This window comes from Chelonoidis abingdonii, chromosome 18 (assembly GCF_003597395.2).
Source record: "Chelonoidis abingdonii isolate Lonesome George chromosome 18, CheloAbing_2.0, whole genome shotgun sequence".
Taxonomy (NCBI): Eukaryota; Metazoa; Chordata; order Testudines; family Testudinidae; genus Chelonoidis; species Chelonoidis abingdonii.
This window is the reverse complement of record NC_133786.1, coordinates 16,002,981-16,030,900: the sequence shown is the minus strand read 5'-3', so window position 1 is coordinate 16,030,900 and position 27,920 is coordinate 16,002,981. Positions and strand designations below refer to the sequence as shown.

Genomic DNA, 27,920 nt, shown 5'->3' with positions numbered 1-27,920 from the left:
AACGGCCCCGGCCGAGGGCTTGGGAAGTTCAGCCAAGCCCAGCCGGGAGCCTGCGAGCCCGCGGACCCCGGGGCGCTGCTGCCGCTCGCTGCCCCTTTGGCCCCCGGGCTCGGAACGACCTGCCCCCGCCCCACCCCGCAGCAGCTCAGGCTGCCCCGGCTCCGGCTGGAAGAGGGGCTGGCCGGGGAACCGCACGCAGAGAAAGCCGGCGCGTGGGAGACCGAGCCCCCGCGCTGAGCTCCAAGGGGGGAAACTTTGCTACTAGGAAAAGTGCAAGAGAGAATATGTAGCAGGTCCTAGGGCAGGGGAGCAGGAGCTGACCCAAATCCCTTGCAGGCCTTTTTCTTTCAGCGTGTGTGCGGGGGAGAGACAAAGGACTGCTTTATTCCATAGCACTCCACGTCCCGCCTGTTGGAAATAACCACCTTGCTTCAGCCTTTGCACAGCGCTTCACTGAGCCCTGGACAGCGACCGAGCTGCATTAAAATTCTTTGCTCCGAAGTCAGATTGCTTACAAAACCCTGACACACCCCACAGCGTGCAGCTCTGGCAATTGCTGACTCAGTTTCGCTGAGCAATAACAGCACGTTTCCCATCAGCGATTCCTGGTTTGTTGGGATTATACTCCTGTGCGTTCAGGGAAAGTGCCAATGACAATGGGAAAGTCTGGTGGAAAGCTCTGAAAAGGGTGGGAGAAACCACGGTGAAGAGCGGTGCTGTTGTGGATATACAGGACAAGAAGTGTTGCCAGCTCCCTGCTTCAGTGAGTCGTATGGCTTGAAGGTAAGACGTCTTTTATTTCCTCCTCAAATAATATGGATGGTACAGATGCCATGGGGAGGAGAGGGCCAGATGGAGCTAAGGTGTGGATTGGATTTTTATTGTATTTCTCCAAATTTCAAAACTGCAATGAAAATTCTCTTCTACAACTTGAATCAACTCCCAACCCTCACAAAAACCTAATTTTTCATGATTCCCCCCACCCCCCTTTCAACCAACTCTATAGATAAACCACAGTAAGATGCATTAATTGTTGCCAAAGGAACACACTGTTCTCCTTAAAAGTGTAATGCTTAATTTCTCTCTCACACACATACACACAGGAAACAAACCAGCAGGGCAAACTCCCAATTAAAACGTTTAGACAGAGGAGAACACAAATAGGGTTCACTCCATTCCCCTGAATGCGCTCAGATCAGGGCATCCAGCATACTGCTGCTGTCATATCCCAAGGATAAAAATCAAAGTCTTTAAGGAAAAATGTTTTTTTTTCCCCCTTATGTCACTTAGTATTTTACCTCAAGTCAGGCTACATCATCCCTTATTTATTTCTCAACACAATAAATGAGGCAGATCTTTGTGATGAATAATCTTTTTTAATGATGGATGGGAATTTGTCATCTTCACCTTTTCCTGAATGAGGTTGGAAAACACATCTTTAGGGCTATTTCCTCTAAACATTGCCAGTAGTTGTTGTGGATGATTTACAGTGACTTGTGGGGAATGAACAAATCTTCACTGTTACATTGATACTTATGTCTCTGCCACTCAGTTATGGGCTTCATCTGGCTCCCACTGAAGTCAATGGGAATCTTGACAATTGGAGTGGGCCCTATCTGCCACATTCCTGACAGAGCATTTTTGTCCAAGTTGCTGTGTAAATGGCTTATATACAAGTGACCCTTGTACACTAAAGTTAAATCTCAGTCCGAGTAGTCAAGATGTAAGATAGGGTGCAAAAGTACAAAGAGTATGTTAGGACGTGGATCATGCTCTGCTGCCCATGGAAATAAAGTTTAAAGTCATTTACAAATAACCAACTGACAAATGATACTATCCCTTACCAACACAGGTTACATGTGTGGTTCACTGCAGAAGACAATGAATATGTTTTTAGCATCTACACATTTGATGTAAGTGTGATTTCTTAATCAGACGCTGGTCTTAACAATACACAGGCTTATACTAGGAATTGTTATTCTGTCCAAAGTAAAACTTTATGAGTTGCTCCTAGCAATCCAAACTGAGTTGGCTACCTACTGGAGCTACTGCTCTTTTCCTAAAAGAGGAAAGTGCTATAAGCAGTTTCTGAATAGCCTTAACCAAATCTGATTAGTTTATTTCTGGGGTGTATTCTTTTTCCATTCTGTCTGCTTCATTTTCATGGAAATTCTGTTATTATTGAATTTCCATTCTTTACCGTGCCTGCATCCTAATCAGAAACTGTTCACCTTAAAGCAAACTTTTCTTAAATTACTCCTGTGTTCATTTAAGTGAATCTCCCTCACATGCACTGTGTGTATAGTGAAAGGCATATATGAGCTACAGAGAGTTTTTAATTCTCCAATCAATTACACTGGTGAAAATCAGGCAGAATAACGTTGTTAAAGTCACTGGAATTACACTGGCCTATGTTTTGGCAGAATCTCTCTGATTTGAGTCAATATCTCTTCATATCGTCCACATAGATCTCCCTTTCTACTCATAGCTGGGTTAACACACCTAAGTTTTCTGTGTGATGTATCACAAGATTCCATGACATGTCACACTAAGTGCCATATTTTATGTGGAATGCATATAGCATGCCCTGATACCCATCTGCATGATATGCCTGAAGATGGTCTGAAAGGTCAGACTATCTTTATGCCCACATGCACTGTGTGTATATGCACAACATGGCTTCAGCATGACATGCCACACTGTTCTATGAAGTATCTCAAAAATAATCTCTGTGACCCCTTTACCACCATAAGGATTACTCCAATATCTTAGCTATTGTTCCATAACGAGGATAACATGTTACCACTTAAACAAGAACAGAGGGGCTTAATGCCTAGCAGCTTTTATGGGTTCAGCTGTTGTTTTAAGACCTTGTATGCTGTTAGAATTTTTTAAACCACTGCTATCTTCTAAAAAGCAGATAATTCTTCTTCAGGCTTCAGCCAGATTCAAATGCACCACCACAAAAGCAGAGAGAGTCTGGGTCAATATTCAGTACCATTTATAGGGGGGGAGGTGTCAAGATATACACTGAAGCCAACAGCTCACATTTTATTTGTATTACCCTTTACTTATCTTGTAAGTGACACTAAAGGTAGGATTGTGTGATATGGCCCAGATGCCTGTGCAAGAGAGCAGTCAGAGGGTGTAAGGATCTTTGGCCCCCTTATACCCTTACATGGGAAACCCAGGTCCAGGTACATATGAATTTGCCAGGTTCCTCTTCTGCTTCCTGTCCCCTGGGTGGGAAGAGTGGGCAGGGGATGGGTAGAGCCTTGACTCCTGCCTTTTGGTCACTGGCCAGTGTAGCCAAGTCCACACAGAGGAAGATTATAATCTTCTGCTGCTATAGACCAGTAGTGGACAACTCATGCCTGGCTGGACCAAGGAAAATGCAGGAGAGGAGCTGAGTCTGAGAGGGTTGCCACAGTCAATGCCTTCCCGGACTACTCCTACAGTAATGCAACTTTGTGCAGGGCTTTGCCAAAAGCCACAATCTAACCCTAAGCAATTCTATAATTGCTCCCCTTTTATGGACAGAGGCAGCAAGAATTCCAAGTCTTCTTTCCAAGGTGTCTCTTGGAATCAGTGATTTGTCAACACAGGTGGCTTCTAGAGGTCCAAAAGTCTTGAAACTTCTCCCATTTACACTAGTGTGAATCAGGAGCAAGCCCATTGAAGTGAACGGAGTTAAGCAGCATAGCATTGGGCCCAGTATCTCCAGTAACTCATTAGAGCAACGATGAACTTCCACATATACCCAGCAATCTGACAAAGGCACTGTCCAAAGGCACCGTCGCTTACCTCCTCTTTAGTCTTCATACACTAGGAAGGAAGCAGGTAGAATAATTAAACAATGCCTTTCCATCTTTGCTGTAACATCACACAACCCTAATTCATTTGGCAGTTGGCTTCAGTGGGTCATTGTCACGGAGAGTTAGCACAAGAATCATGACTGGGACTCTACCAAATTCACAGCCATGAAAAATGCACCATGGACTGTAAAATCTGGTCTCCCTGCATGAAATCTGGTCTTGTGGTTATTTTTCCATGACTCGTAAAAGCACACGTGTTGTGTTTGGATCAGAATTGCCTGAGGTCCCTTTATTTTCGAGCATGCCCATGGGGTACCAGTGAACTGGCAGTCCCCCCGCAAATACAGATTTTGTAGTAACTTATATAGCAAAAAAACACAATTAGTAATACATATTTTCTGGTTAACATTATTGCCATAATTGGAATACACCTTCCATAAAAGGGAAAAAACAGCACAGCCAGCTTTCCTGTTATTTGTAGTTTGCCCTTTGCAGTTGCAAGCATCCCCTAAAAGTAACAGTGGGCAGTTATGAATCATTAGCTTTGTGATTATAGATAGTTTGCTTTTGTACTTTTCCTTCACCCTGCCTTCGAAAATCCCCTTTCTCCAAAAAAACAAAAAAACAAAAACAAACACAAACACAAAAAAAACCCCTCATTCTTCCAGGTAACTTGACTAATGTTCAGGTCTGAACCAAAGCTCAGGGCCGAGTCAATCAAAGTTTCGGCCTTGGCAATTTTTCCACTATATACCCTACACTATACATATTTCACAGGGGAGACCAGCGCTAGAGTGGCGGCTGCTGAGTGAGGGCCCAGCTGGGCAGGCAGCAGTGCAGAAGTAAGGGTGGGAATACCATACCATGCCATCAGCTTTTTATATTCAGTTTGCATAGGTGTAAATGATGAAATAGGGTGTAGCGCAACAGAAAAAATCAAACCCTCCATTTTCTCTAATAAAGCAGACATAATAGGAAAATTAAGGGAAGTGTAGCATGTTCTCTCTTCTTTAACTTTCACCTTCCTATGAAAGAAGCTAAGGTACTCACCTCCCTACTCAATTTTAAATATGAAACTCCAAATCTGTCTTTAAAGAGTTTGTAATATTCTGATTTCAGAGGCAGCTTGGAGTGACATATCTTTCAACCCCTTTCCATTTAAGAAGGAACCAACACCTTACTCTCAGAAAGGGTTATTGTCTTGGATGCCTCAATTTTGATTCAACCTTTTATTCACGTGTGGTGGTCATACCAAGAAACCTCATGCTATTGGAAGGAAAATCTTTAATCTTACTGGACAGCTAACAGTCTGTCTATTTCAGATAACAACCCAGATGGTCCTTTGGGTGGAGGACCTAGATACACCCAGATATGGATTGACTTATGTCTAAGCTTCCTCAGTCTCTACCACTGGCATCCAAAAGCATTAATATGAAACTCTTTACTGTAGCCAACTTGAAATAGTTGGTTCCGCAACACAGAGGACATCCAGTTATGGAAAAAGATAAAAAAAATCCCCAGAAGAGAAACTAGAATATTATGAAGCTACATAGGAGCCTATTTACAAGCTTTGCAGAAATAGAGACTAGCACATGGAAGCCTGATCTCCTTGCTTCCTGGTACAGCATAGCTAACAAAACACGTTCTTGCTTTATCCTGCACATGCCAATGCTAAATCTACCCTTCTATCTGACCCATCTCTTCATCTAAGCTACCTTGTTATTTTAAACTTAGTGGATGAACATTGCTTACTTGGGCCCTGATATAGCAAAGCATTTAAGCATGCACGTAACATCAAATGCAGGAGTAGTTCTCTGGACACTAGCCTATAGGTAGATGTGAAATGTGCATTGACCTTGTATTGGCCCTCTGAACAGGGGTGAATTTCAGTCTCTGTGCATTGATTTCTTATTAACAGTGTTGCAAAATCTGCAAGTGATACCTGATCCTCACTTTTTGTGCAACAGACACAAGTTTAAGATGACAGGATAAGGGAGGGGATGCAGTAGATTGGATTCTAAACAAATTCAAGACAAGAGTTTGGAGAATTAGGGTCTGCACTGGAGAGATTTGACTGGGGTCTGATTCTCCCCTGCACTGAAACTTACATGGAAAAGCTTTCTGCATCCACAGTTGTTCTGGCTAATTCTTCAGTAACACACAAATGAGCTTGATTAATTTGACTCTCCAGCATGTCACTAACTAGATTCTAAAGGGGAAGGCAACTGTTTAAGCCTTATCAAAGGCGTCACTCCTTACGCTGTTATAAAACCAACCAATATTCTATCTAAAATGGTTGCTAATAAGTATTAACTCCTCTTTCAATTGTTCCACGTAAGTCATGTTTTCTCTTGCTGTCCCTCATGTGCATATTTTTAGCTTCATTATTTCTCTGAAGATGTGCCTGAGTGCTCTGTTACTTATCTGCTTGTACATACCTCCCAGTTATCTTTATGGGTATTTTTCTCTCCATCCCCCTGGAATGGGTTTATTTCTGGTTTACTCTTCTCCGATGCTTTTCATGTAGGTATGTGGATGGCAGCATGTTCTTTATCAAAGCAGAGAGACATGATTAGTCCATTCAGAAAATGTAAATGCAAATGCAGCTTTGTGTGTTATGCAGCATTTGGACAAAAAAATAAAATAAAAAATAGACTGTAACGACAACAAAGCCAGTCAGTAATAAGACACCATGTTAAGCCCTATAGGTAGTCCAGAGTAATCATGAATTGAGTCACATTTTAAGGTCTCAGTGGCTTTAAATGAACATGCTGAATTTGTGTAAAACTGTTTCATGACAGCTTATCAAGATGCAGTCCAAAACTAGCAGAATAAGTGAAATGCATTGTGAGTGTCCGTGCTTTGTAACCAATATTAATTTTGATTCATAGCTCCTTATCTGTTGTGTATGGCTTCATTTATCCCGAATGTCAATCCCACAATGGCAAATACTGCCACTTTATAGATTTCAAATGTCAGAAATATTTTTTAAATTGAAAGGTGTATTTTATTTTACTGCCTATTTCAAGAGAGTAAGTGCTAATACCGTGGATGTATAATCAAAATCAATTATACAGAGAGGTTGCAGTGCATCTGTCAGGTTTACAAAAATGGAATTCTTAACTAACAACTAAGTAGTGTTAATGTGTTCACATTCCCTTGAATGCTAGAACCAAGATCTAGACTCATTCAGGTCACATATATTACACCAACTAAATTACCATGGTGCATTGATTATTCACCCCCAAAATACTTGGGATTCCTTATGAGAATCAGAATTTATCAATTTAAGATTCTGTTTATCTTGGGAACTTATCTGGCCTTTATTACTGCACTATCTGAGCACCTCAAGTCTTTAAGGTACTTATCATGGTGAAGTACTGTTATTCCCATTGTAAAGATAGGAAACTCAGGCACAGAGAGGATAAAGAACTTACCCCAGGAGACACAGAAAACCTGTAGTGGAGCAGGGAACTGAAACTAGGTGTCCCATGTCCTAGATTAGTGCCTGACCACTTTCTTTTCTGACATTGTCAGGCCTGGATCCCTTATTCCCTATACAGGGGCCCAAATAAAAGTGACCCAGTTTTGAGGAGTAATGAATTTTCACAAATCTCACTGCTGTTAGTGGGAGCTACAGATGTCCTACACCATTCTGAAATGGGCCACTTTTATTTGAGTGCCTAAATGTGGAGTTAAGACCCTAATTTTAGACATCCATGCTTGAAAATGTTGGCTTATGTAAATTACTCAAATTATGGTTAAATTTAAAGAAACAGTGGTAAGGGCACCATTCCTGTCCTCCATTTAAAAATCAGCTGCATGCTGTTAAACAGCAAAAGTCACTTTTTTCCTATGACAAGCATCCAGCTGAATCATGTTTATTCTACCTGGGGTTAAGGGAGCTTGCAAAATGTGTTTGCAACTCTACAGAAATACTTCTTCAGCTTTCAATGGCACCAGATGAACGTGTAAGTGTCTTATTTACAGTTTCTGAATTACATACTGATAGGAATAATTAAAGCTTTTTAATTAGAGAAATCAAAAAGTCAACACCAAAATCCCCACATTAAGGAAGAGTTCTGCAGACTATGAACCATTAGTAGTATTAAAATTATTATTTTGTTCTATATTTGTAAAGCATCTAGCACCATGGGGTCCTGGTCCAAGACTGAGGTGCCTAGGCCCTATTGCAATGCAAATAATTTATTAAAGGGGCAAATGTTCACAAAATAATTTAAAATACTACTTTATACCTAACTATCTGTTGTGGTAATGCTAGCATGGGGATTGGTGTAACCGGCAAAGATAAAAAGTTATTTAATGGAAATATTCCAATTGGCTTCACTGAATGTTGGACTAAGCCCTTAGAGATGTGGGGCCAGATCCTCGGCAAGTGTAAATCAGTGTAGTTGCACTGGCTTCAATAAAGATAGGCCCATTTAAACAAGATGAGGATCTGGCCCAAGCTTTGTAGGCTTCAGTCACATCAGGTATTTTCCCAGCTCTGATTGGCTCCTAAATGAAGTTTTCTTCACTTCACTGTCATGTTCTTTATAATGTTGCTTCACAGTCTATCCTTTCTATTTCTCCAATTTCACAAATTGTGTTAAATTGCTGAGTGTAAAGTAGCCCCCTGAGAGTCACAATGATTGTTCATTTGGCATGTCTGTTTCCAGCAGGATATGTGCCAATTAAGAGGATTTGACTGTCCTTGTCAAAGATGGAAACATCCCTATGGGGCACATCTAGGATGTGGGATGTTAGAGGAGTCTCTGTTGTTATTTCCAAAGGCAGTTTTGAAACTCTTGATCATAATGTTGTTCCTGAAGTGTTGAAACTACTCAGGCTGTTTGAAATTTTCTGTCAAAACATTTTCCCCCATGGAAAACTGGCTTTTGGCTAAATGAAAAATTTCAAGGAAAGTTTCTGCTTCCCTCAAAAAAAAAAGTGACATATTTCATTAGAAAACAAACCCCCACAGTCCCTACCCCCAGAAAATTTCAGCCAAACTTTTTGCTCTTTGGCAGTTTTGGGGTGACATTTTTCAGTTTTCATCCCTGGAATAACTAGTTTTCTGGTTTCCAACCTGTTACTAAAAAGTCAAAATTTTTCTGCAGGAAAAAGCAAAACATTTTTTAGAATACAACACTGTCCATTTCCACTTGCAAGATAGATCAGTTGTGGAAAATGCAGCCCATGCCACATGGATGAAGAATCATGAGGGGTGAAAGAGCATTTGCACATCGGGCTTTCATTTATCTGTGAATTCCTTATTCTTTGAATCCAGGAGATATTGTTTACATATCTGCAGGCAGCTCTTCCCATTGTCAATTAAGAATCTACACATACAGATGCTAAGAAGAATGTTATTCTCCAATTGCTTCATTGATTCAAACAAAACTATTGAATGTTACCCACAGCACAATCAATGGACATTGCCAAGCTCCAATCCTGTCCTCATTACCTTCATCCAATGTAAGAGTGGTAGCTTTAGTAGCTTTTAGGATATCCATCTCTGCAATGGACGTGACATTGGACAGATGTCCCAAGCTTCATCAGAACAAATATATATATGGAAAGCCCCTGGGGCCAAAACAAATATAGAGGCTTGAGGGGAGTATAACTGATGTGCTCACACAAATCAGTCTGGAGCCTGTGAACCATGGCAGCTGAACAGGATACATGGGAAACCGTGCAACTGTTTGGTTAATCGCATATGAAGACTTTAACCTTTAGGTCAACTACTTCCAAGGTGCTCCCATCTTTTGTCAGTTTGCTGCTACATATGATATTGTATGGAGACTCACTCCAGTTACTAGTGGGATAAGTATCCACAACTGACCCTGTTACTGGAAGTCTCAGCAAAAACACCAAAGGCTGAATAGCCCAGTGGAGTCCATGGAGCTAGGTGGATTTACACCACACCAGGAATCTGGCTCATTGTCTAAACTTTTGTCAAAAACTTTTTTGCCCTCCTATTGCAACCCTTTGTTTTAACATTTTCCAGACCAAGAAAGCGTTGCACTCAAGACAGGAAACCCACCACTAATTTTATAGCATTAAATAGCTTTACATAAAGTTAGAAGATCATGAGACAGTTCCTGTGGCTATCAACAGATGCATTTCACTGCAAAAAAAACCCAACACACAAATCCTAGGAACTTCCTCATGACGTTTGTCAGGACTGTGAACTCCAACGGGAAGATGCAGGGAGCCAGGAATGTAGGAAGGTGTATGAAGAGAAACACATGCTTACCATACTGCTTTAATCTACTCTCTCATCAACTCTCTGAAGGACCATAGAGGTCTCCTGCTTGGAGCTTAGCAGTTCACCAATGTCCCCCCGTGCTTAGGTTTGGGCTTCTATGCTGGAGTCACCCTCTGCAAATAACAAAACGGACCACGTTTATTATTTAGGAGGATGAATAAAATAGCCAATGAAGATAGCATGGTCAGGGCATCAGTGGTTCATTACTGCCTTATTTCCCCAATTACTCATACCCAGAATTCAATAATTAAAAACATTACTGGGTCTTTATGGCATTTGAATCTGAAAGATTATATGCTCCAAAACGTAATGGGATGGAAACATTCATGAATATATAGAGCTCTGTTAATGAGTTTTTGGAATAAAATGGATATGAAATATGTATTATTCCCTTAACTAGAACCAGTCCCAATTATTAGTTATAAATAATATTCATTATGGTAGCCCCTAACGGAGATCAGGGCCCCATTGTAACACATAGTATGAGACAGTCTGTGCCTTTAAGAGCTTACACTCTCAATAGACCTGACAAACAAAGGAAACAAAGAGGGACAAATTGACTTGTCCCTAGGTCACAGTCAGGATTAGTCCCCCTCGCTCCTGGCTGCCAGTCTACAACTCTATCCGCTAGGTCATGCTATTGTCTGAGCCCTACTGAGCCGCTTTCTCACTGACAGTGGGTTTACACCAATGTAACTGTACTGAGGCAACTGGAGTAACTCCTGATTTCCACTGCTGGAACTGGATGGAGAAACAGGGTCTGATGCAATGCCCACGGAAGTCAGTGGAATCTCCGAGCTCTGGGCTTTGGCTCAGACCTGATTAATGTAGCCTTTTTGGTGGTTATCAAATCATCCCTGAACTGATTCTATATTTGTAAAACCATTTTGATGATTATGTGATGAAGGTGTTTGATTAATAGTTTTCAGCCTAGGGTTTGTTTAACTGTTTGCTTCAGACACTCAGCATTCGCTATCCATCTTGTGACGGGTCATGTGGCACTGTTTCTGCTCCCTGATACGATGAGTCAAAGTTTTAGAACAGGAGAATAAATACGGACTAGTGAGCTGTCATGACAGATATTTTGTGCTATAAATGGTACAGCTTTCAGGATATGTGGATATTTTCAAAAATGCCAGGCAAGGATCTAAATACACACAAATATGACCTCAAGGGAACCAAACCGGGTGAGTTTAAAAGTGTTCATAAATCATTGTGAAATACTCAACTCACTACCAGTGCTAACTGCAGAGACAGCACAGTTCATGGAGACTTGAATAGGATGACAGGACATCTGAATCCTGTTCACCACTTCAATGTTCATCTGCTGTTTTATCCATTTAGACCAGTAGTGCCCAAGCTTATTACACAGAAGGGCCACATAAACCCAAGCACACCCTTGTGTGGACCAAACAGATTCTGTTTCATATGTGTTTAGAAATAAACACTCTATGTACAGTACTGTCTATTTAAAAACAAAAAGAAAACAGTGCATAAAATGTGCATCAGAATTATAGAAAATGGAGAAAACCAGTAAACGCAACTAAACTAAAATGATGTAAACATAATGACAAAGCACTAATGATTCAGCCATTAGTCTATTGTGTTGAAGCAGGCCGTGGGCCCTGTGAAATACTCTAGCGGGCCATGTATGACCTGTTGGCCCTAGGTAGTTCACCTCTGATTTAGACTGTAAGCTCTTGGGAGCAGGAACTGTCTTTTACGCTTTTATATAGCGCCTGGCACAATGAGATCCCAGGCTAGGAGCCACTGCAATATCAACCCTAATAACTAATTGACAGACATTTCTTACTTCTTTGCATTTGGATTCCAGAAAATCTGCATAGAGCTTTTTCTTTTTTTTTCTTTAGACACTTTAAAACAAAACCTTAGCAGTCCAACAGAGACAGTGTTTATTCACATGCGGTGAAATTCACTTCTGTGGAGAGGATCAGCACAAGGTCCCAGCAGCATTTAAATCTGACTTAAGCCAATTGTTTTTTGCCCCTCTACACAGGGTCAATTTCATCCCAATACAGTTAGCTGGGTCTATCGCTACAGTAGCAGGACCCATAATCCAGCCATTACTTCTAATGGCTCTTCAGCGCTGCGGCAGAACTCCTGTGCTTTGAAGCTGATCTGCTTTGCAACACATTGACAAACTGAACTTTATTTGAACACATATGGCTGGAATAACCTTTCCCATGTCTCAGGGCTTTGTCAGTATAGCTAGCATTAAATTATTTGCAGTAAGATGAGAAGCAACAGATATTTCAAGGGAACATGGAGCTAAAAGCATTGTTGGGGTGTCTGCCATGGTTCTCAAAATGGGGAGTTCCTACCAGCCTGTAGTTTGGGGGCTACTTGGTGCCATGCACAATCACCCCAGCCAGTGCCTGGATTCCCACAGGCCTAAATTCTGTCCGTATTTGAGGTCACTGCTCTCTCCATGTAGGCAGAAGCATTTCTCAGTAATTACCCTTGTCCAGGAGAACTTGCCCAAACAACATCCTCTAGTTGTTGTTTAATCCCACAAAGCAGAGAGCAAATCAAATCAAGAGAAAAGAAGAAATTAGTGTGACCGAGATCTCAGATAGTTTGGGATAGGAAAAGAAACAGATGGACAAACGGCCAGCAACCAGCTTTGCTGGGACTAGCAGTTAAGGAGGAACAAAAAGGAAAGAGGAGAGGCTATGGAGTTTGTGTTCCGACTTTAAGAAGTACAGAAGACAAGAAATGCAAGTATCCGAGAGTCACACAGCACAGAGAGCTGGGACCTGAGTGTATTGGACATGTGCCATTAAAAACAAGATGCTTCCATGGAAATCTTGTGAGGGGATGCAGAGCCCAGGGCTCACAGTTTATAGCTGCAGTAATGGCAACAGATTATGGTGTGAGGATGATTGCCTGTCACATGCTCTTGTCACACCGGAAATTTCTCTCCAGTGTGATACAGCTGCTGGATCTCAGCACCCGACATGAGCCCCAAATGACAGGGCTACAACAGGCCTCGCTGCAAGCCACTCCTCCTCTCAACGTTTTTCTCTCCGATCAGCAGGAGTTTCTACTTTCAAAGCTGCCTGCTCTCTCATATGCCGTAGGGCTCAGCTCAAAGAAGAGCAGAACCCAAAGGCAAACTGAATCCAAACCTTCTCACATGCTCAGAAAACCCTGTTTGGTTCACTTCTCTCCCCAACCCCATTTTCATGCAGATCACAAAACCCATGGTAGCTGATCCCAGATGAATGAGTTACAGGAGACATGGTTTCCAAGAGCCTAAGTTATTTGGTTTGAGTAAATCCGCCCCCCCATTTCCTTTAACGGACCCTTTCCTACAGGTTCAGTTCCCAGGTTAGGTGAAACCAAATACATTCACTAGTCTAGGTTATAAAGCATAAGTAGAAATCCCTTACTTCTTCCCTCCACCCCCATTGCTATTCCACTCTTTCTACAGACCAGGTCTAGACTTAACATGCTGCATCAGCACCCCTCTGCCGCTGTAGCGCTTAAGAGAACTCGCTCTGTGGTAACGGTAGGGTTATCAGATTACAGGTTCCCCAAAAGAGGTCACTGCCAGAGGAAGTATGAGGGAGGTTACAGTTGGGGGGCGTACCTGCAGCAGGGCTACTCACTGGAGGCAGGGGGCAATGTTAATCCTTGTCATAGTGGCAGGGTGGCTGGGCCCAGGAACCAGCGCCAGCCAGTCAGCACCTCCCTGAGGGTCCCCCTTGCTGCAGGATCCGGCAGCCGCAGGGAAATGGACCAATCAGGAGTCTCTGAGCTGCAGCATCTGCTCTGCAAAAGTCCTGGACATTGACTCTTATTTGAAAAATCCACCTGGATGGAGGGCCAAAAAAGGCAATGTCCAAGGAGCTAGTCCCTGTCAGCATAGTTCATCCCCCTTCCCAGAAGGTGGTAGCTATATTGATGGGAGAAGCTCTGCCATTGACATAGCACTGTCTACACAGGGGGCCAGGTTGGTATAACTGCGTCGTTCAGGGGTGTGGATTTTTTACACCTCTGAGCAATATAATTATACCAATCTAGGTCTGTAGCATAGACCTGGCCTTAGTCTGTGATTTAGACAACATGGCCTTCAGCAACTGATAGTTAATTGTCAACAGCTGGATTTCACCTGTCCTGATTGCAAATGATTGGTGTACTTCTATTGTCTGGGCCAAGTAGTGGGCAATCATCTCTGCTGGAGTGGATGGGTGCAGCTCCCTTCACTTCAATGGATTTCTACACATTTATCCCTGCAGAGAATGTGTTCTAGTGTTTTCTGACCTATCGCCCACTAGCAGGGAAGAGGAAGGCATCATTTCCATAAGAGTTAACCCTTCACTTTCCAGCCTGGTAGGTTGTGTTCCATCCACAATGTTTGCACTGGCTCTTTATCCATGTTAGAGATGTGCCAGACCTGCAAATGAGATCCACTATTTCCCTTTCTGGCACATACTGGTACCTCTCGTGCAAACATCAGCTACATGCTGAACTAAGTCCCAAAAGGTCAGAACCTGAGCCAACTTGACTTTAATCAACCATAAAAGATCTCTCGTTATTTACATTTTTCCCCATAGTAACTGGGATGCCTGAGGGATCTGTGAGCAATAAGTAGCCAATCAGATTACCTGTTTCCACATGTAAGTCCCCCGAATTAAAACAAACCCCAGGAGTCAAGAAATCTATAAAACTAATGGAAACAAGGCAGAGCAAAGCTGTCTCTAAAGAGGATGTTTCCTAAAGTTCTTCATAAAGTGTCCAATCATCTTTAAGAGAAAAATTAGCTGATGGCCCAAAATAGAGAACGATCCTGTCAGATTCTTCTCCAAATCTCCTGTGTCTAGAAAGGCTCTGGAAATCTCACAAGAACAGGCTTCCTAGTAAGAGCTCCAGGAGAAAAATACAGCAAGAACATCCAGTATTTCAGCTTCTAGTACCAACTGGAAGTTGGAAGTGCCAGGATGCAAGGAAAAGGAGAAATACCCAACGGAAGGGCCGTGTATTGTCTGTGGTTTGATTCTGAGCTTTAGACAATGGTTTGAGTCACTGTCTCTGAACGGATGCACTTATGAAGACTGATTGTTTGTCTGTCTCAAGGCTTTTGTCTGGCTGATGGAATGGTTTCTATATATTGTAGGGCCTGTTCCATGGAGAGCCAGAGAGTGGTGCAGGCACCAGGCATCAGTCTGCATGTACATTGCTTCAAGAGGAGCTGCAGTTGCTGCACTTTCATCAAAAGTCAGTTTAAGTTTTCCAAGCACAGAGTCCTTTCCTGTCATTACTCAGCACAGAGTAGATGGAACAATGGTCACTGGGTGTTTTGCTTGTATTAAAGCGTTGGACCTATAGCATGTAGTACAAGACAGCTCCATTTCAAGTCTCTTAGGTAAAACAGAGTAAAGAACAGTATTATGGTGGCTTTTTAGCCTCAGCATTACTTCCATTTGAGTTTCAGGGTTTGTGACAGACCTTTAGGGATAAATCCTGTTCTCATTTTCAGACAGGTCCAATTTCCATCATTCTCCACCCCAGCATCACTGAGAACAGGATTTTGCCCTTAGTGATTAGTGAAAATGGGATTTGTTGGAACTACAGAAAATATGTTGCCTCTGTTAACTTCCAGCCCAGATTAAAAAGTGCTGCCCATGTGATCTCGTGCAGATGAAGGAGGGTCACTGTGATGCATCTGGTGACAAAAAGCCTTTGCTCCAAAAGGACAGGTAGTTTTCAGATTCACAAGAGTCTACTTTCCCCATGGAAGCATCAGCCTTAAGCAGTTTGCTCTGTGCTACCCAGGGACCTTAGGCAATAGTATGGAATCCTGGAAACAGACTCTGTTGTTAGGTTACGGTCTGCCCAGGTACTGTAATTGGACTTCTGGATCCTACTGAGCTAGACTGAGAGTTGACGCAGTCATCTGGGAGATGGAAGCACTGAATGGGATAGCCACAAGATAGCACAGACACTGCAGAGCTCTCCCTACATCTTACCTCCCCTCCTCCAAAGCTGTCTTTGCAACCACTTGGAAAAACCCAAAGAAAATCAGCAGTTTATAGCAGGGCTCTACTGCTGTATTTATTTGTGCTTTCCTAGCAAGCAGCAGGTGATGGGGAGTGGTTGCGCTGGAGATAACCACCATGTCACCAACAAAGGGTAGTGACCCTGGATGGGGAATGAGCAGCAGGAGCTGATGGATTCTGATAAACAAGAGTCCAATTTTACACTCCCAGTATATGGAATAGGGAGTGCAAGGCTGGAATTTCCCAAGACCCTAAACAAATGAGGTGCCCAAGTCACTTTGAAGTCAGTGAGAGTTGGTTGCCTAACTACCTGGGTCTTCTTGGAAAATCCCATTCTAAAGCACTGGCTGGATTAGTCCCCAAATGCTTGTCCTCCCCTGCTATCAACTGGATGTGCCTCCATAACCAGTGGCCCTTAGAACACAGCTGTGAAGTAAGCCAGGGGAATAGTCAGTAGACTGCTAGTGATCCAGGAATATTGTGGGTGTGGGGGGCCAAGGGAGGCCAAGGGGTAGGGGTGGGAAGCTCTCTGCCTTCTCGATTCACTGTCTTAATGAGAGTTTTGTTGCAGCCTTGATGAGTCACACAGGGGCCATGCTCTGTGGAATTACGTGATCTAACATGGCACGTCCTGTCACATTGCATCTCGCAGTAACTCAGCTATGGGATGCCTCACTGCTTCACAAGCTGCCTCCCTGCTGTAGATTCAGATGGGGAAGATCTCTCCCAGGGTACAGAATGGAAGGGAGTATGAGTTCATTGCACTGTACTTTCACACTGCATTGCATGTGCATTTTCATTCCCCAGACTCTGCAGTTTGGATGTCACCAGGAAATGGATCCCTGTTGAATTTACACCAGGCTCAGATTGCTAATGCAACACTAAATAATATGAGTCCCAATGGCAAGAGCGATGATACGCCATATAACACTGCATCCTGCTAATGGCTACTCTCTGTGCCCTGGCCTTCTCCAGCCAGTTGCACTGCAAGCAGTAGGCTATTGAATGCCTGACTGAGATCCAAATAGGTATATATTTCTGCTTCCCATGCTAAGGGCCAGATCAAAACACTATTGACTTCAGTGGGAGAAAAGGCAGGCCTGGTATCAGTAATTCTACTGGAGAAGGCCTTCTCTTGTATCAAAGCAGGATGCGAGGGATGCACTGCGGAATGGGTTAGACTGGTCCCATGAGATGAATCAAGTGAACAGAGAGGAAGAATATCCCAGTGGTTAGAGCACTAGCCTAGAATCCGGCAGGTAGTAGACGTACCCTTAGACAGACAGTGCACACTCCAAGCAGGGCCACACCCCATCCCAGAAGTAATGTCAAGACATAGGTGCACTAGGATAACCAAACAGCTTTGAGGGAAAATTGGGTTTCTGACCAAATTAAATGTTTCTGAAAGAGCATCCTCCTTCTGCAGAAAATGTCAGTTTTTCCATCAAAAACCTGAACCCCCCCCCACCCCAAAAAAGCCCAAAATGTTTTCATCTTTTGGTTGAAAACTTCCAAAAGGTCAGTTAAGAAAATACTGCCAGAGTTCCTCATGAGAACTGCAGTTGATCTGCCTTCATCTTTGCTATTATCCACTCCACATCTCCCATGATGCACTATGGCCAGGGATTCCATAGCAGGGGCTCAGCAAGAGTTCAAGTTAAGCACCTCTTCCAGAATAAGGATACATTCCTGAACTGGGGCCCATGGCAGGTCAGATAATTGCCGGTCATTTTAGTGGAGAGCTACAAGTCAGTAATACAGAACTGTAGAGGCTGAGAACTGTGTAGGACAAATGAGCCAGATCGTAGCTGGTGAAAAACGACATATGTCTATTTACATAACAGGTTTACTCATTCAGTTCTGCCTCTGCATGGACAGATTGATTAGATGACCTCTTGAAGTCCCTTCCAGCCCTACATTTCTATGGTTAGACATGTGTAGAACAGGATGAGGGCATTGCAAGTCAGGATGAAGATGCAATAGCAGAGCTAAGTGAGAACAATGGTTATCAAAGAACATCAGAAATCAGGGTTGAAGAGCATTGGCAGATCTGCATGAGGTGAGGGGGGAATTGCACAGCACCTTACCTACTCTATCAGCATTTTTACTCACTCATCTTGAGAGACAAAGCACTGCTTCATGTAATGTTTACTTTTAGTTTCAAATGCAAGGAGCTAGCAGCCAGCCTAAAAAGCAGACACACAAATCCCAGGTTGACTGACACTCCATACATCAGGCCAGAAGGGATTTATTAAGAGGCTTCCCAGCAAACAGTCATGTGGGGTTCTGGGCAAAAACCTTCCAAAATATTTTCACACATATTCACACAAATAAACAACATTAACTTGCTTCACATCCCCCTTGAATTGGCTGCTTTGGCAAATAGTTTTAGAAAATGAGTTGACTGGCAGGAATGTTCACAGAAATGATCAGATTTTAAATGAACAACAGATGTTACAAGTGAGAGGCAAATATTTGAACTTATAAATTGGAAGATTCATTTTTTTTATTATGGCAGAAACTAGCGGAGCCAGTCACAGTCAGGACATACTGTGCTGTCTGCTGGACAAACCTGGATGGAAGCTTGAGTCTAAAAGATATACTTATCCAATCAGAGAGAACAGAAGCAACACTATGTATCCAATCAAAATTAAGCAATATGGCTCAAAACGTTGGGTATCAAATGTTTAGAATGAACAGTCTACAGACAAGATTTGATAGAAAACAAATGTGGGGGAAGGGGAATTAAAGAAAATCTTTAATTTTTTCCCCTCTCATTCCCAGCTGTTTTGATGACATAATTCTTCAAAATTTCAACCAGCTCCACAGTCAGTGAAAAGAGAGGGGAGTTGGAGGAGGGGTTGAGGAGGTGGCAGGAATGTCACATTTGAATTAAAAAAATTCAATAAGATGAGTACATATCAAAAAATTTGCAGAAGTTATTCAGTGGATAAACTCCAATTAATAAATTCCTGAACTCTTTTAATAGCTCAAGGAGAAGTCAAACAAAAAAGGAGGTTAAATTCATTTAATAAATTAATGGCTTAGCTCTGGTCATGTGGAGTCCAGTGCATGGACAATGTACAATAGTGTTAAGAAACAACTGGATCTTTGGACAACATTGGACATAAGCCCATTGGAACTGCCAGACTGGATCAGAACCAAGGTTCATCTAGACCAGTATCCCATCGTGGACAGTGGCCAGCATCAGATGTTTCAGAGGAAGCTGTAGTAGCTGTGGGATAATCTGCACACACACACACCCCACTAGGCCTCATCCTGGTCTCTAAAGATTAGAGATTGTTTTAAACCCTGAAGCATGAAGTTTAATGTCTGAAGCTGTATCCCCTTGTGGACCTTCCAGGTGTACTGCTGCAATCCTGGACCTCCCTGCGGAGAAGAAGTCTGTCTCTGTCTTACTGGCTAATTGCCCCTTCAGTCCCATCCTCTTCGGGGGAGTAAGGTGGTTGGAGGGCCTTAGACACAATGTGTTCTAAAACAGGAAGCAAACCCAGTTCGATACTGGGCTGCCCACCAGCCTTCCCCTGGGGTGTCCATGCCCTTTTCTTCCAGCTCAATTCACAAACATCTCTCACTCCCTGGTGTCTAACTGCTCCTCCCCAGTGGCTGCTTTGGTTAGCAGGCCAGTGTCTCCTTAACTCCACAAGCAAAACTCCTTTCTGGCAGAGCCAGCTCTCCATCCTTCCTGGCCCATCAGCCCTGAACTGAAGTGAACCGGGCTGACTCCTTTTATTCCCCCTCCAGGATTAACACTGGCTGCAGGTATGGTGGGGTGGGGCTAACTGGACTCATCGATTCTCCTTAACCCCTTCACTGCTGGCATTGCAGCTCAAGCTCTCCAGCCTAGGGAGGGGAAGGGTCAGGTGGACTTGAGCCCAAGCTGCACCATCCATATTGCTAGTCAGCCCTGCTAGCGCAAGCCTGTCTGCCCAGGCCAGGAGGCACAAGTCTGTCCACAATGTAGCCACACCCCTAAAGCCAGCTGGATTTGGGATAGCAGCAGCTAAAGAAGGTTCTTAATCCCCCCTGTGTAATGCTGAAACAGTGAAGCACCCCTATCCCTACATATTCTTCCAGAGAAAAAGAATAGGTGTCTCTCCTCCAGCTGTCAGGCAGGAGCCAAATCTCTGTCTCTTTCTGAAAGGCAGGTGGGTAGTGAGAGTGACAAGCTGTTCATTTGAAAGGGAAAATTGCTGGTGGAAGCTATATTGATTAACACCCTAAATTGCGGATTTCATGGATCACCCAGGTGTGGGCTCATAGAAAAGTCACCCCTTTGTGAAGGGGAAAGAGTGACTCACACAGCCACAGCTGCTGTTTTGAGTCTGCAAGGACTTGCCGTACACTTCTCAGGTTTCCTCAATGGAAGAGGGCTTTAAAATACATGTTTAGGTGATTTCTGGGTTGGGAGAAGATGTCAGTTTGGAAGTCCTGGAAATTACATAGGGGCAGGGGGAGAATGGTTGTCTTACATTCTAAGGCCAGAAGGGACTGTTGTGAGCATGGGGTAGGCAACCTATGGCACACATATGCCAAAGGCGGCATGAGAGCTGCTTTTCATTGGCACTTACACTGCCCAGGTTCTGAATTTTAATTTAATTTTAAATGAAGCTTCTTAAACATTTTTAAAAAACATATTTACTTAATAATATATAACTAAACTATTGTTACATGTAGACTTATAGAAAGAGACCTTCTAAAAACATTAGAAAGTATTCCTGGAATGCGAAACCTTAAATTAGAGTGAATAAATGAAGACTCGGCCAATCACTGCTGAAAGATTGCTGACCCCTGATCTAGTCTGACCTCCTGTACAACACAGGCCAGAGACCTGCCCCAAACTAATTCCTGTTTGAACTAGAGTGGATCTTTTAGAAAAAAATCCAGTCTTGATTTTTAAATTGCCAGTGACAGAGAATCCACCATAACCTCTGGTAAATTGTTCCAATAATTATCCTCACTGTTAAAAATGTACACCTTATTTCCAGACTAACTTAATCTTAATTCAACTTCCAGCCATTGAGTCTTATCTCTCAATTCTGAATGAGTTCTTGAGATTTGAAAATTTTCCCTTTCCCGAAATGGAATGAAAAGTGAAAATCTCAATATTGGGGGGCGGGGGGGAGAATTAGGTCAATCAAAATGTTTTGTTTCAATTATTTCAAAATATTTTATTGTTGATCTATTTATTTTGATACGTTTAATGTAAGCTAACATTTTGAAACAAAAGTTGTTTCAAGAAGAAAAACAAATTATTTTGTTTAGAAAACATCAAAAATGGATGTTTCAACAACTTCAAAACTTTCAAACAAACATCTGAATTGAGGGTTTTCTTGAACTGTCTTTATGTCAAACAGTTTTGGTTTTGACAAATGGACATTTTCTGACAAAAGAGTCACATTTCCACCAGCTACCAGAAACCAAAGCACACAGAGCAGGCTCAGCAGCATGTCCGTAATAAAAAAAAAAAGAGCTTCTTATTTGTTGACAGTCTAGTCGCAAATTGCAATAGCATGAGGTTCTAGTGGTAAAAGCCAAATTTCTACATTTATAGGAAACTGCCACTGAATATATACTTTCCTTTGTTTCTTATACAAAGCCTGGTACCTCCCATATAAGGGCTGGACTGTTTGAAGGCGTACAGGTGTTAGATACCAAATCCCACTGAATTTCACTGGCTCCTTTGTAGTCCCAACCTAAATGAATGGCCTAATCCAGTGCTTGTAGGGGTTTTCAACAGCCTGATATCGCTAGCTCACTGGTTTGAGCATTGGCCTACTAAACCCAGGGTTGTAAGTTCAATTCTTGAGGGGGCTGTTTAGGGAGCTGGGGCAAAAATTGGTCCTGCTAGTGAAGGCAGGGGGCTGGCCTCAATGACCTTTCAAGGTCCCTTCCAGCTCTAGGAGATAGGTATATCTCCAGTCATTGATGAAAGCACAGCAGCACCCTGTGTTCTTAACCAGGTAATGCTACAGTCATGCTGTGAGTTGTTCCCTCCATGTACTTTATCCCATTGTTCCCAATGGAGGTGGGCAATTGATTTGGGAAGAGAGACCCTACTGATTCCCCCACCCCCAAAAAAGAAAAAAAAGACCACTTATTTCCCTCCTCCACAAAAAATGAGAATAAAACTCAAGTGGGAATCTAGGGCCTGGTTAGGAGAAAGGAATTATTGATACTTCTATCCTACAGCTAGGGAACTGAGGAATCAAGTAACTTGCCCAAGGCTGGGGTTAGTATGTAGGTGTGGGGTGGTGTTGGTGACCTGTGATATGTGAGGTCACACTAGACAAGTGGCTCTCAACCAGGGATACCCAGAGATCTTCCAGGGGGATGCATTAAATCATCTATATATTTGCCTTGTTTTACAACAGGCTACAGAAAACACACTAGCAAAGTCAGTACAAACTGAAATTTCATACAGACAATGACTTGCTTATGCTGCTCTGTGTATACGCTGAAATGTAAGTACAATAGTTTATGTTCTAATTTTTGCCATATAATTATAAAATAAATTATATGGTAAAAATTAGAACATAAGCAATTCGTCAGTAACAGCATGCTGGGACACTTTTGTATTTTTATGTCTGATTTTGTAGGCAAGTAGTTTCAAAATGAGGTGTAACTTGGGGATGTGCAAGACAAATCAGACTCTTGAAAGAGGTCCAGTATCCTGGAAAAGTTAAGAGCCGCTGCTCTGATGATCTGGTGTTTCCCTATAGCCTTGAACTCTGCCACAAATTCCCTCTGAGTCAGAGAATCAGAGCCAGGAATTAAACACAGATCCTTCCATCTTCTCCCACAGGGAGATTCCAGAGAAGAGATTAGCATTGTTCTGTTTCTACTAACACTGGTTTTCTGTGCCCTAACCTCTCCCTAGACTGCCATCGGGAAGATATGACTCATGTTACCGAATTAACGCAGCGAGTGCTGAACAGTGCAATTATCAAGAAATAAACTGCTATGAGCAGAAAATATTGTGGCACCAGCAAGAAGAATCATTAAAGGCAGTGACACAAAGACCCATGAGGCGGAGAGCGGGGGGAATGTTCCAAACCAGAACCACGGTGCTAACAGCAGTTCTGAGCACTTACAGGTGTAAGTGCTTGGTGCTTTACAGAACATACCTGGGGAACATGCAGACACTTTCTAGCAAGAATATTCAGTTAGACTCAAGGCACAGCCCAGATGGCGTACAGCAATATTACTGACCCAGGGGCCAGAGATCCCGGACGTTAAAATGTCTTCTGTAAAAAAAAAAAACAAAAAAACCAACCCTGCCAAATCTTCAGCCATCCTCAGATGCAGCACTACTAGAGACTGTTCTGTGCTCATACATTCAGCAGAGATGTGGTGCTCTGTATCTGCCACTACCAGTTTGGAAGTATGCATGCAATACCATGGTCTGTTCTGCTAAATGTTCATGCAGCAAATGGCTGGGCAGCTTACACATTCCAGTGCTAAACCGCTAAGCTTGTGCCTTTCCCAGTAATCAAATATGCTGCTTATATATTTACAAGGAGCTTATGGGGGAGCCGCGGAGTACAGCAGGGTTGTAGGAACTGGCCTCTACTTGTTTGGTGTTTAATCAAGAAAGTACAAAAGATGTAGCCCAAAACTCCAAGGGGGGATTCAAATGTAACCAACAGTTTCTGATAAATGTTGAGAGCTGCATAAAGCCCCACTGTTGTGCCTCTTGCTATAGATCTTGGTGTGCAATGCTCATTCTTCTAACAAGCAAGCTGAACGGGAGAGGGAGTGTGTGTGTGTGTGTCTGATGGTGAATCTCTTTGTACCTCTGCAACCACCAACTATGTGTAACCCTCATACTTCCTAGGTGTGGTGTCTGTCTCAACTAGTGGCACTGAGACCACTTAGAGAGAGAGGTTAAAATGAGTCCGCTCTACAGCCTTAGCTAATAGAGACCAGTGCATGTTCAAGCAGCTTCGTTCACAACATTAGCCGACTTAAGGTGTCAACCTCATGCGAATACTCCTTGCTGAAGCCCCACTATCCCGAAGATGTGCCTTATCCACTCTGATTTCCAGTAGCATGGACATAGCATTGCTGAGTTATGTAAAGTGCTTTCAAAGCAATATTCCAACGTTGGCTAGCCCTATTGAGTATAGCAAAGGTGTGGGAACTGCAGAAGTCTGTGGCAGTTGCCCCAATGTACAGTATGAGGCTGATGATTTGTAAGATGGTAGCAGATAGAGCGGGGTGACCAACCTGTGGCTCCAGAGCCACATGTGGCTTCTTCCATTGGCACCGACTCCAGGGCTGGGGCTACAAGCACCACCTTTCCAATGCTCACTGTTCAACCCCTGCCTCTGCCACAGGCCCTGCCCTGAGCCTGCCACGCCCTCGCTTTTCTCCTTGACCCCTAGAGCCTCCTGCGTGCTGCGTGAGGCATAGGGAGGAAGGGGAGGCACTGATCGTCAGGGTGGGGAAGCTGATGGGGGCTGCTGACATAATCCTATGGCTCTTCAGCAATGTACATTGGCAAGTTCTGGCTCCTTCTCAGGCAAAGGTTGGTCAGCCCTGACCTAGAGGCCTCAATGAACACTGAGGATATTGCCCAGGCTTTGAAAAACGAAAAATCTGAAAACTTTCTGCTTTTCAGACACCAAGAAAGCAAAAGACATAGTGGCAAAAAAATTCCAAAATGGGGAAGGGGGGGCAATCTGTTGTAAGATGAAAATGTGAGGTTTTCAGTTTTCTGATTGGTGGCAGGGGGGATAAAAAATTTCAAAGTAAATAGACACTTTCTACCAAAAAATGTTACACAAACTTAGTTTTCCATGAAAAATGTTTTAACAGAAAAAATTCTTGGCCATCCTAACCCTGGGTCTCAGTCCATTGCTTTAACCACTAGACTCCTTTTTTGGGGGGAGGCCTCTGATGTTGGCAATACCATTCAACCCCAGGCACAAAGTTAATGATGAGCTGCCAGGCACAAAGAGTGTCTGAGCTGTAATTGGGTGGTTGTTCCCCGCCTTGTAACATTTCCTGTAGCAAAGTGCTCTGGCTAGCCAATTGCACTTAGTTTGTTCTGCAGTTACTGTCATTTCACCTGCTTTCATAAAGGAAATGCAAGCACTCAGAAAACCTTTTGGTGCATTTGTCAAAGTGCTTCTTTGTCCTGTTGAAACACTTTATCAGCAATAAAAATGTTCCTTATAGCAATTTTTGTCCGTGATTCAAAACAGACGCGTCATCACTCCTGTGCTTAACATTATGCTGTCTGAATCCCCTGATTAGAGAGAAGAGGCAATATCTTTTATTGGACCCACTTCTGTTGATGAGAGAGACAAGCTTTTGAGTCACACAGAGCTCTTCTTCTGGTCTGGGGAGAGAATTCCTCCAATGTCTATTCAGGTATAGTGTCTACAGAAATATAGACTCAAACTGTGTTAAGGACATTATTAAGTTTACAAATCAAACACTCAGAAGTTAGGAAATGCCAGTATTAAGGCTGCCCATGCAACCTTACATTATCCCTTGTGTGTGCATTATGATACAAGTCTTGAGTTACATGATGACCTACTATTTTTTCCGCAAGACCCCTGCCTCATCCAGTGCACAGGATGGACAGTGCTCAGTTAATGAGCAGCTATTCAATATTTTTTTGTTTTAATGCATGTAAAGCCTCCAGGCTCCAGGGTGATGGACATCCCTTTACACAGCTAAATAAATAGATCCCCAACTATGATGCTCCAGGGAATCCTGAAATAAAGAGCTTTTTTTTTTTTTTAATTGCTGTAAAAACAATTTTTGTAAAGACAGAGACTCTTACAGAAGTCACACTGAAAAGCAAGAGAGAACCTTTCAGCCCATTTATCAAAGTTCCCACCTGCAGGCAGGTGAGATGAGATGAGAATAAATTGATAATTTAGAAACAAGTTTGGTTCATCTCATTCCTCAGCTGTATTATAAGGGTTCTCGTAGGTAAAACAGGTGGTGACTCTGTTGTCTGGTTAGCCAAACCCTTCCTTGTCTCTGGCCATTTTACTGTAAAGCAGTGTGATTTTCTGTCAGACACTGAGCAGTGTTTTCTCTTTGCAAAGTAATAAGGATGCAAATCTCCCTCCCTTCTTGGGAGTCAAGAGCACATTCTCATCGTTCCTTTCTGAAATTAAAATAAAGATCAAGTTCAAGGTAACATGGCCATCAGACCATGGGAGGCAGTGTGCAATCAAGCGCTGATCTGCTCTCTTTCCCACCTTCCATAACAGGCCAGGAAGGAAAATGAAAATAAACTGTCACATGGGTGGGTAACTTTTCATAAGATCTACTGTCTTTCAAAGCAGAAAGGCATAAGACAGACATAAATTAAACCCTATAGTAAATTTGCAAATTAGCATCTTTTAGCACTGTAGGAAGTCATGGGGCTAGAACCAGCCGTTCATTGCACAGCAACCCCCTTTTGAGGGCACAAATTACTACATGACCCTAGGAAAAAGGACTGAAGCCCAAGCACAACTGCCCTGGGGGGAGGCCGAACCCAAAGCTCAAGGACTGCAGCCCTGAGCGGGCAATGGGGAGTAACCTGAGCTTTGCCACCCAGGGCTGAAACAAAGCCTGAGCACCACCCCCCAAGGCTGAAGCCCTCAGGCTTTGATTTCAGCCCTGGACAAAGGGCCCAGACTTTGGCTTCAGCCCTAGCAACTCTTATCGCCAGCCCTGGTGATCCCAGGGAAAGAGGATCACAATGCACAGTTTGAGAACCACTGGGCTACACTATGTCTCGCTCGATACACGCCCAAGCAAAAGAGATATGGAGAGTAGAGCCCTTGTACAATATACTTAAACCTTGGGTCCAGGCCTGTAGTAGAAAGCAGACACTGTCCACTCTGTCCCCTGGAAATGGCAGGGGCAGGCAGGGAATGGGTGGAACTTTGGCTCCACACCCTGCATTCACACCAGCCAAAGTGACTGGGCCCAGGCAGCTGACATCCCTGTACCAGCAGTAAATTGTTACTCCCCATTGAGCAAGCAGGCAGGGAATTGTGCCTCTGAGTTACGCCTCCCCAGGGCTGTTCTTATGCATTCTGCTGCATCAAGATTGCTCAGGGTTGTGCCCAAAATGATAAACTAGCCCTTAATGTCAATGGCTACATTATATTTGTAAATGGGTGTGTAGCCTTCCTGACCCTGTCCCAAAACCCATTAAAGTCAAGGGAAGGCCTGCAGTGAGAGGATGCATGCAAACAGCATGTCATTGCCAGTGAACTGTTATACAGATTTAGGGGATTTTGTTAAGGGTTTTTTTTTTTTTAAATGCATTTCACACAAGTTTCTGCTTTCTCTTAAGGTAGTTTTGCGTTATCAAAGGGCAACAGGAGAATAGAAAAAAGTGATATTACTGCATTTAGCACTGATTTTTCTCTTCTTCACAGTGAGTCACAAGCTAACATTTAATTAATTTGTGACACTTTGACAGTTTTCAAGAAGACATTTGTAAAGCTATCAAGCTGCATTGATAGGACTGTCAGACAAGCACCTTTTGAATTATCAACTATTAAGGACCCATATGCAACAAATTTACAAGGTTTATCATACAAATTGTTCTCTGAATGAGCAAAGCACACAAAGAGCTCAGAGAAACACAAAATACCCCATTGTTCACAGGCAAGTTTGATATTTACAAATGTTTTGCTATTTTGATCACTTACTTTGTTTTATAAATCAGGTTTGGCTTTGTCTTACCTTAAGGGAAGCAAAGAGGCCTTGTTGCAGCACTGCCTAGCCAGGCTGGTTTCAGTCTAGCCACTGTCTCAGATTCCCCTG

The 27,920-nt window shown here is 43.0% G+C and overlaps 1 protein-coding gene across 1 annotated transcript in view; it reads left to right on the top strand.

The window, feature by feature from the left end:
* The first annotated feature begins 227 nt into the window (after positions 1-227).
* The window catches only part of DRD2 (dopamine receptor D2), a 66,385-nt gene continuing 38,692 nt past the window's right edge, over positions 228-27,920 (top strand). The window contains exon 1 of the mRNA XM_032773569.1: positions 228-783. The gene's annotated coding sequence lies outside the window, so the exon portion shown is untranslated. The remainder of the gene's footprint in view (positions 784-27,920) is intronic.